This window comes from Clytia hemisphaerica, unplaced genomic scaffold, assembly GCF_902728285.1.
Source record: "Clytia hemisphaerica strain Z4C2 unplaced genomic scaffold, Clytia hemisphaerica genome assembly, whole genome shotgun sequence".
Classification (NCBI taxonomy): domain Eukaryota; kingdom Metazoa; phylum Cnidaria; class Hydrozoa; order Leptothecata; family Clytiidae; genus Clytia; species Clytia hemisphaerica.
Window position 1 is genome coordinate 324,455 of NW_027103373.1, and position 7,600 is coordinate 332,054.

At 34.2% G+C, this 7,600-nt stretch overlaps 2 long non-coding RNA genes across 2 annotated transcripts; both read right to left on the reverse strand.

The window, feature by feature from the left end:
* Positions 1-45: 45 nt before the first annotated feature.
* LOC136824241 (uncharacterized) lies at positions 46-910 on the reverse strand. Its single transcript, XR_010849106.1, has 3 exons — positions 738-910; positions 431-506; positions 46-242 (listed from the first exon to the last, which is right to left on the reverse strand). It is a non-coding gene; the product is annotated as an uncharacterized lncRNA (long non-coding RNA).
* Positions 911-1,059: 149 nt separating this feature from the next.
* On the reverse strand, positions 1,060-2,641 carry LOC136824233 (uncharacterized). The gene is made up of 5 exons (XR_010849102.1): positions 2,518-2,641; positions 2,159-2,333; positions 1,855-2,014; positions 1,524-1,624; positions 1,060-1,234 (listed from the first exon to the last, which is right to left on the reverse strand). It is a non-coding gene; the product is annotated as an uncharacterized lncRNA (long non-coding RNA).
* Between the last annotated feature and the right edge of the window lie 4,959 nt (positions 2,642-7,600).

Here is a 7,600-nt window from a genome sequence, read left to right on the forward strand (position 1 = left end):
CCGTTGTTTGCAACTCTAACTTTGACCGTACCAAAACCTTCACTTTCAGGTGACGAAAAATTGCTGCAAGATATGGTGCCTGTGGGCCAATTTTCTGACTTTGTTGTTTTTAGTCAAAAGTGGGGCTGATACTACCTTCCCAGAAGTTGTCAAAATCAGTTGTTTTGCCATTTTCTTCTTTGCCTCTGGACTTTTCGTTTTAACATTTGGAATTTCTTCCTCCTTTTCACCATGAATACATGCTTAAATAAACAATAGTAGCCTGGTAGTTAAGTAGTAGAACTACCTAGGTGAATTTTTAAACTTAGATAGTTAATTTTTTCAAATCCATTATCTCGAAATATCATAAAATATGAGTTTGTCTCTTTTTCAGACGCCTGCTCAGTAGCATTGATCTTTAAAATTCTATAGTTTAAATAATCAAAATTACCTGATTGGCTCAAAGAAATGTTCACCAAAATAATTGCGAGTTCGACACTTTGTTTGCTCACTTTGATGCTTGCTTCCTAATTGCAAAAAATATATGGGTTGTTTAAAATTGCTTTTTTGGCCCACTCCTGAAAGTCCTGTCTCAATTGTCATAAAAGAAGCTTTAACGCTCGCACTTTATTACCTGTATTTAAGAAAATATTAGCAAAATTAAATTCTTCACTTTAATTTATGATCATCGGTACATTTTGGACAAATTTTTCTGAAAAATCAAATATTTTTTATCACAGAAAATAATTTTGAAATACCTCGCTCACTTGCCCTTGGTGCTCAGCAGCCCCGTCCAACATTGCAACAGTGTTAACGATATCGTTAAGAATATTGTTTGCTTCTGTTGCAACAACTCAAGTTAGCATGCACCTGTTCATCATTTCAATGACACAAGCCATTCTGATTACATGTGATTTCTCTCTGCTGTAAATCCCTGAAAAGTAGTTAAAGAAGATTCAATTTCCATCCCTAGGTTGATCATTTCAAAATGTTCCTTTTCATTAGAATTTTATCGATAAACTATTTCACTTCATTGAGTTTTGTGTGTGAATCTTACCTGTAATGAAATCGTCCCTACCATCCTCGTGTTCTTGATTGAGGTTTTCGTACGTGACCTGGAGTTGGATTAACGAGGCTCGCGCCTCTTGGGTAAACTCAAACTGGAGTGGTCGTACTCGCAAGTGAATGATTTTGTTGTTTGGAGTAAATTCGATCCTTTCCTCTCCCAACTTGTAAAGGTCTGTCAACACATTTGCTAAAAAATTATTGAATTGATTTATATGCTTTGTATGTGCCTACACTGTAAATTTAAGCTGGAGGGGGGGGGCTAAATTTGCCCTGTTTGGGTTAATTTTGAATGACCAAGGTTCGCTGATGCTTTCTCCGAGGTTAAAACAGCTGTCGAGGAGGTCAAAAATCACAATGTATAGGGGATAAATATTCCAATTTTTTCTGGTATAGCCCATTTAACAATAAATAGCCACCAGTCTAAAATATTTTTCGAACCATTCCAAACCTACCTAGGTTGCGCGCCCACTGCTTACCTAAAGAATCTTAAAGATTATTCAGTTCTTGTTTCTCTTGATTGGAAATAGCCAAATCCTCGAAATGGGCATAAATTGGTCTCGGGAAGTACCACAAAAACCTAGTTAAATAAGTATCAAAGTCTGCGTCAATATATTCTGCAGCAGAAACAAAAGATATACTCAACAGAGTTAAAGCAACAATGCTATTATCATCATTTTTTATTAAAAGATTTTAAGAAAAAATTCTTAGAAGAATGTAATTGCGAAGAAAATTCGAAAAATATTTATTTATTCGGTCAAAAAAACAACTCAAAACTTGCATTATGGAGGTATGAAGATTGATTGATACCTGTTGACGAATCCATTGTTTGTTGAATTAGCGTATGTTGATGAACTATTTCCTTTCGTTTGCTTAGATTCTGTAAGGAGTGAGATCGACGCTGACGGCTGTGTGAACCCCAATATAGTGAAATGCGCAAAGTTTAAATCGAAGTTTGCATTTCCACTAACTATATAAAAAAAGAAAACGACAAGCCTTTTTGAATTTTTTTTTAAAGGAATTTAGGTCTAACTTAAGTCTTTCTAAAGTTTCAGCTCTAGTGAACACATTTGCGTTTGCTTTTTTTGAAAATTCCAACACAAAGTAGAGAAACTGGTCTCTCTTCTTCTAGAACCGCCATTAAAAAAAGTTAAAAAGTCTGTTTGATTGTCACTGGTGCCTTTTCCTTTGCTTGTGAGTAGGTCGCAATAGCCAAAAAAGCCAAACAGTTCGTCGTAAAGGCCCATCATTCTTCCACCATTGACTGCGAGGTTCTCTCCGAATTTTTCCTGAGTTTTCCTGAAAAATGAGTCAACTTGCGTTATAATCATTATTTGACAAATTGACAATGTTCATTGATTAGTTTTGATATGTTGTGCTTACTTGAAAATATATTTGCAACAATACTAAACTGAAGTTTGGTTTGAATCCCCTTAATGGAAAGGAAGATGTTTTACAAAACAAAATTCATACCCAAGTTGTGTTACTCGCCATCGTTAAGTTTCTTCTTTGCCTGTCTTCATGAAAGAATCCTTGCATGTTTGTCTCAATCTTAGTAATTACTTCTGAAGCAAAATTATGGATTGTAGATTTGCCTCTCCCTATAATAGAAATATTTTTAACTCTGTTTCACACCTTTTTATGACCACCATGATCTTAATGGATTGTGAATCATGATTTTCGCTTTTTTAAAAGACCTACCTTAAGGCGAGAAATTTTCGCGGGTACAAATTTTCGCGAATTTCGCGAATTTTAGTCGATTTCGCAAGATTAAATACCCGCGAAATGTTTCTAGGAGTTGCATTCGCGAAAATTTATACCCGCGAAAAAAAGATTAAAAATAACAAAACAGTAAAAACTGTCGTTTGTTTGAAACTCTTCGTTTATATTTGTTAGGAGCATTGTAAAGAAAGTTTTTAAGTACATTACATTTGTAAAGTTTCATTTTTCCTTAAACTTTTAGAAAGATTATCGCTTTTTCCAAGTTGCAGACAAAAAAAAGGATTAATTTTTTTTCCGATTCGCGAAAATTAATACCTGCGAAATGCATTTATTTTTACCTCGCGAAAATAAATCTCCCCGAAAATTCGCTTAAGGTAAATCTCTCAGCAATCAGCACAACAAAATGCTTTCACTCCATCTAGTATCGACTGCACTTTGCATTACAAGAGCCACAGAGAACATGCTGATCATGCAGTAGAATTTTGTCGCGGATTCTTCATGGTTTTCCTAGGTTTTAAGAGCGTAAGGTAATAATACAATTAACATCTTCGAACCGTTGATACGCTGACTGTCTAGGTATTAATTAGGCATTGCCAATTTTTATTTAACAAAATCGAGGTATCTGACTGGGAAAGTCTTTGAGTGTCGCAGTTTTAGCGCAGTTAACAAAAGAAAGTAATTTCTATGGAAACAAATTGCCCTGTAAAAAAAATTCTGTCTGACCACTTTTTATTTCCTGTATAAGCAAAAAGTTCAAAATTGTACATGACGAGACCTTACTTCCGAGAAAACATTTATTCCAAAAAACATCACAATAATTAACATAGAATACTCAATGCCTTAAGATAACGAAAAAATGTTCCTAAAGCGAGATTGTGGGATCCTGTCCTTAGGTCCCGTCCACTTTTTGTCTGCATTTCAATTTTCCAAGTCCATGATCACAAAAAACTTCAAGCTCCTTTTTTAACACTGTTTATCTACAAGAGATAACTATAAAATGCTGGTTAGCTTTCATAAAGTGAATTTTAAGAAATAACTCCTCCTGGCTTAATCGAAATTTCATTGGCTAACTCCTCCACATGGCTTTCGAAGTTCATTGGCTACTTCAACCTGAAAGTAACATAAATATCACGTGATCCCTGATATAAAATTGATTGGCTAATTCGAGTCCATTTGTGACGAGAGTTACGGTCCTGAAAGCTATTACGGCCTCATCGATTTAATTCTTAAAAACCAATTCAATGAAGAGTTTTCACATCAGCTGATAAACACTCGGGAATCTCTTTATTAGAACAGAAAATCAATAAAATTTTTTTCGCATGGTAGAACGTATGGGAATAGCAAATTTTCAGGGTCCCTTTACAATACTGTTTTTTATAAGCATATAAAAATCCGAAAAACAGGCTTAGAGATGCTTAGGTCAAAACTAAGGTGAAAAAATGCTTAAGGGGCTTATGAATCCCAACATAAATTTTCGAAGATGCTTACAAAAGATAATGAATCAGGCTAAAAACTTAAATTTACCTATCGAATTCTTGGCTGGGTATGCATAATAACAAACGAAAATGGGGAAAGATGGACAACCAACCGAAACAGCTTTTTATTTGTTTTCGATTTGCTTTGCAATGCTACGAAAAAAAATAAAGTAGCTATATACAAATAGCTTTACTTTTTTTCATAGGTTCGGGTAATGCTACTATGCTTCATTTTTCCCCATATCTGAGCCTAGATTGCTACAAGTCAATGATTGTAAAAAAAAACAGAGGATTTTCATGTTGCCATAATGGGACATACTAGTAATTCGTTTCGGCCACCTGGACCGGATTGGGGCTTTTCTGGCTGACGTCAGCCATTTTCAATGTTTTGGCAAATTTTAAGAGCATATGCACCTTCTAACATGTATCGTTAAAACTTAGATCCTTAACTTTACCTCAAATTGGACCAGGAAAGGGCCACACTTAAAATGATAAATAAACCATCAACAAATTCCAAAACATTTCCTATCACATTCGTCGGCTGTTATTAGCAAAGACGCCAGGGTATGGAAACACCCTAAAAATAGTTAACTAAGTAACCGTCAAAACCAGGATAGTGCTGATTAATTATCTCAACACTATCAAATTTACAATTTAAGTCGGGCTAGTCATAATTGATTATTTTGCATTAATCTATTGAAATATCAGCAGGGGTTAAATTAAAGACTGTAAATAAAATTCTCTCTAAAAATGACGAGAAAGTCATCTTTTTTGTTCTTGTACTTTTTATTAGCATTTTCATTTGGTTAAAGCTGGTACCTCTTAAGTTCTTAAATTATCCAAAGGGTGTTGAGTCTTTTCTGGATGCTTTTAAATTGAAGGGGTTTTTAATCCTGTGTTTCTCCGTGAAGATCAATCATCTCACAGAGCCCAATTTTTAAATCCCTTTTTATTTACTAATATAATTTTCTTTTTCTCTCCGATATCAAAGGTGAGGGTTTTCAAAAATCTGGAGTTGGAACCCATTGTATCATTGCAAGATTGTATATTTCATATTTTCTTTCTTCGCGTTTAAAAAAGATTGTTTACCATATATATCATAGTAAAACCACTTGTGCTGTGTCTATTTCGTTGTCCATTATCCATTTAGTTGGTATATTTTTCCTCCACTTTTTATTTTTCGCGTGTGATGAGATAGCATCTCATCCATAGTAAGTGGGCACCGTTCCCTAAATTAGAAAATAAGATACGCAAGGGTAAGTTTAAATGCTACAACTTTCACAAATATCTTGTGTTACGGGCTTCGGATGAACCGTTGTAAAAGATTTTAGGAATTCTGAAACATTTTTGATACAAATATAAGAAGGATAAGCTTTAAATTAAATGTACCTGCAAGAATAAGCAAAGAACCAGAGTATCTAGGTCTCGGTGTTTGCGAAAAAATCTTCTTCGATTGCTCTTGGCCAAAGCGAGAGCTTGAAAAAACTCTCCGTCAATGCCTAAAGCATTGATCGTCATGTGAAGTTCGCGTCGCACAATTTTTATCTAGCTAGATAACTTTCATTCCGTTGAAATCCAATTGTGCAGTATGAAATCAAACTGCCTGTTCTCTGTTTTTCCAACGGTTAGAGATTGTTCAATATTGAAATTACTAGGAAGTTTTGAAAACAAAATTTAACAATAACAAGAAACTTAGGTCATGTAAAAATTCTTGTGACGTTTATTGGCTCCACAATAAATCTGTTTAAATTCTTTATTTTTCATTTCAACAAAAACAAAAATGAGCTTTCGAAATGTTATCTCGTGTAAATTTTATTCTAAGGCACCAGCATGGCCGGGAGGAATTTGTTGTCTGTTTGTTCCTTTGGTGTTCACCTTTTTAATGAAATATTTCTATTAACATTTCATCACAAAGCCATAAAGGCTTTATAGTGGAACGTAAATTGATTTATTCGTACAATACGATCTTCAAAAGAGATCTTTCTGTACTGGAAAATTTTTCATCCCCTAGCTTCGGCATCATAATACATTTTTTTTTTTTTTTTTGCATTTTTGCATTTTTGACATGACAGGCATTAAATTTATTATTACATCAATATTTTAGCTAAAAGACGTCATTTGAGTGGCAATCAGCACGATTGACTTTCAGGTCTCTAAAACAGCCCTCGCAGATGTCTATAAACGTGCGACTGGCGTAATTTTAAATCTCTTTGTAGCTTCGGCATCATAAAACATTTTAGGTATTTTTTTGGCATTTTCGACTTGACAGGCATTGTAATTTATTATTACATCAATATTTTGGCTAAAAGACGCCATTTGAGTGGCAATAAGCACGATTAACTTTCATGTCTCTAAAACAGCCCTCGCAGATGTCTATAAACGTGCGACTGACGTAATTTTAAATCTCTTTGTAGCTTCTGCATCATAATACATTTTTGGTATTTTCTTGGCATTTTTGACTTGACAGGCATTATAATTTATTATTACATCAATATTTTAACTAAAAGACGTCATTTGAGTGGCAATAAGCACGGTTGACTTTCATGTCGTTTTCACTACCATTTACACCATTTACATCAAGAAAATTACCATTGGTTGTCATTGGAACCATTTACACCATTTACACCAATGTCACCATTTACATACCCCTAGCCTTACACCAACACAGCTATACATATCATTTATCGTTCTTTGAAATACTATTTCACCATTTACATCAAGCAAATTACCATTGGTTGTCATTGGAACCATTTACACCATTTACACCAATGTCACCATTTACATACCCCTAAGCCCTATACGTGTATACATGAACATCACATATGCTTTATCGTTCTAGTCTACAAATAGAACCATTTACATTAAATGGATAACCAATGGTTGGCGCCGATACAATTTACACAAATTTCAATATTTACATATCCTTCCCTTTCCCATAAAGAAAAACTTTCTATAGAAAGCCATCTATAGAAAATGTGTTACCATGGAAACAGATGAAAAAGGAGGAATAAAGGATATATAATATGGAAAAATTACAGGATAGTATGATAGTATTAGGATAATAGTAAATGTAACATAAAGTCATTTTTTATCTCTTAAATAGCTAGAGTTATCTCTTATATTTATGCAGAGCTCTTGCCGTTATCTCCTTAATTTCGGTTTGGAATCATTTACAGTTTTCTCGAACAAATCGTTACCATTGGACATTGGCCATAATATTGGACATGTATGGATCGTGGGTGAAAATGGCGCCAGACAGAATCGGTCTATTAAATACTCCGGGATAAAAACTTTCGGGTCAATTTTGAGATATATGAATTCAGGGTGCTAGATATACAAAAGCTGGATATGAGAGGAAC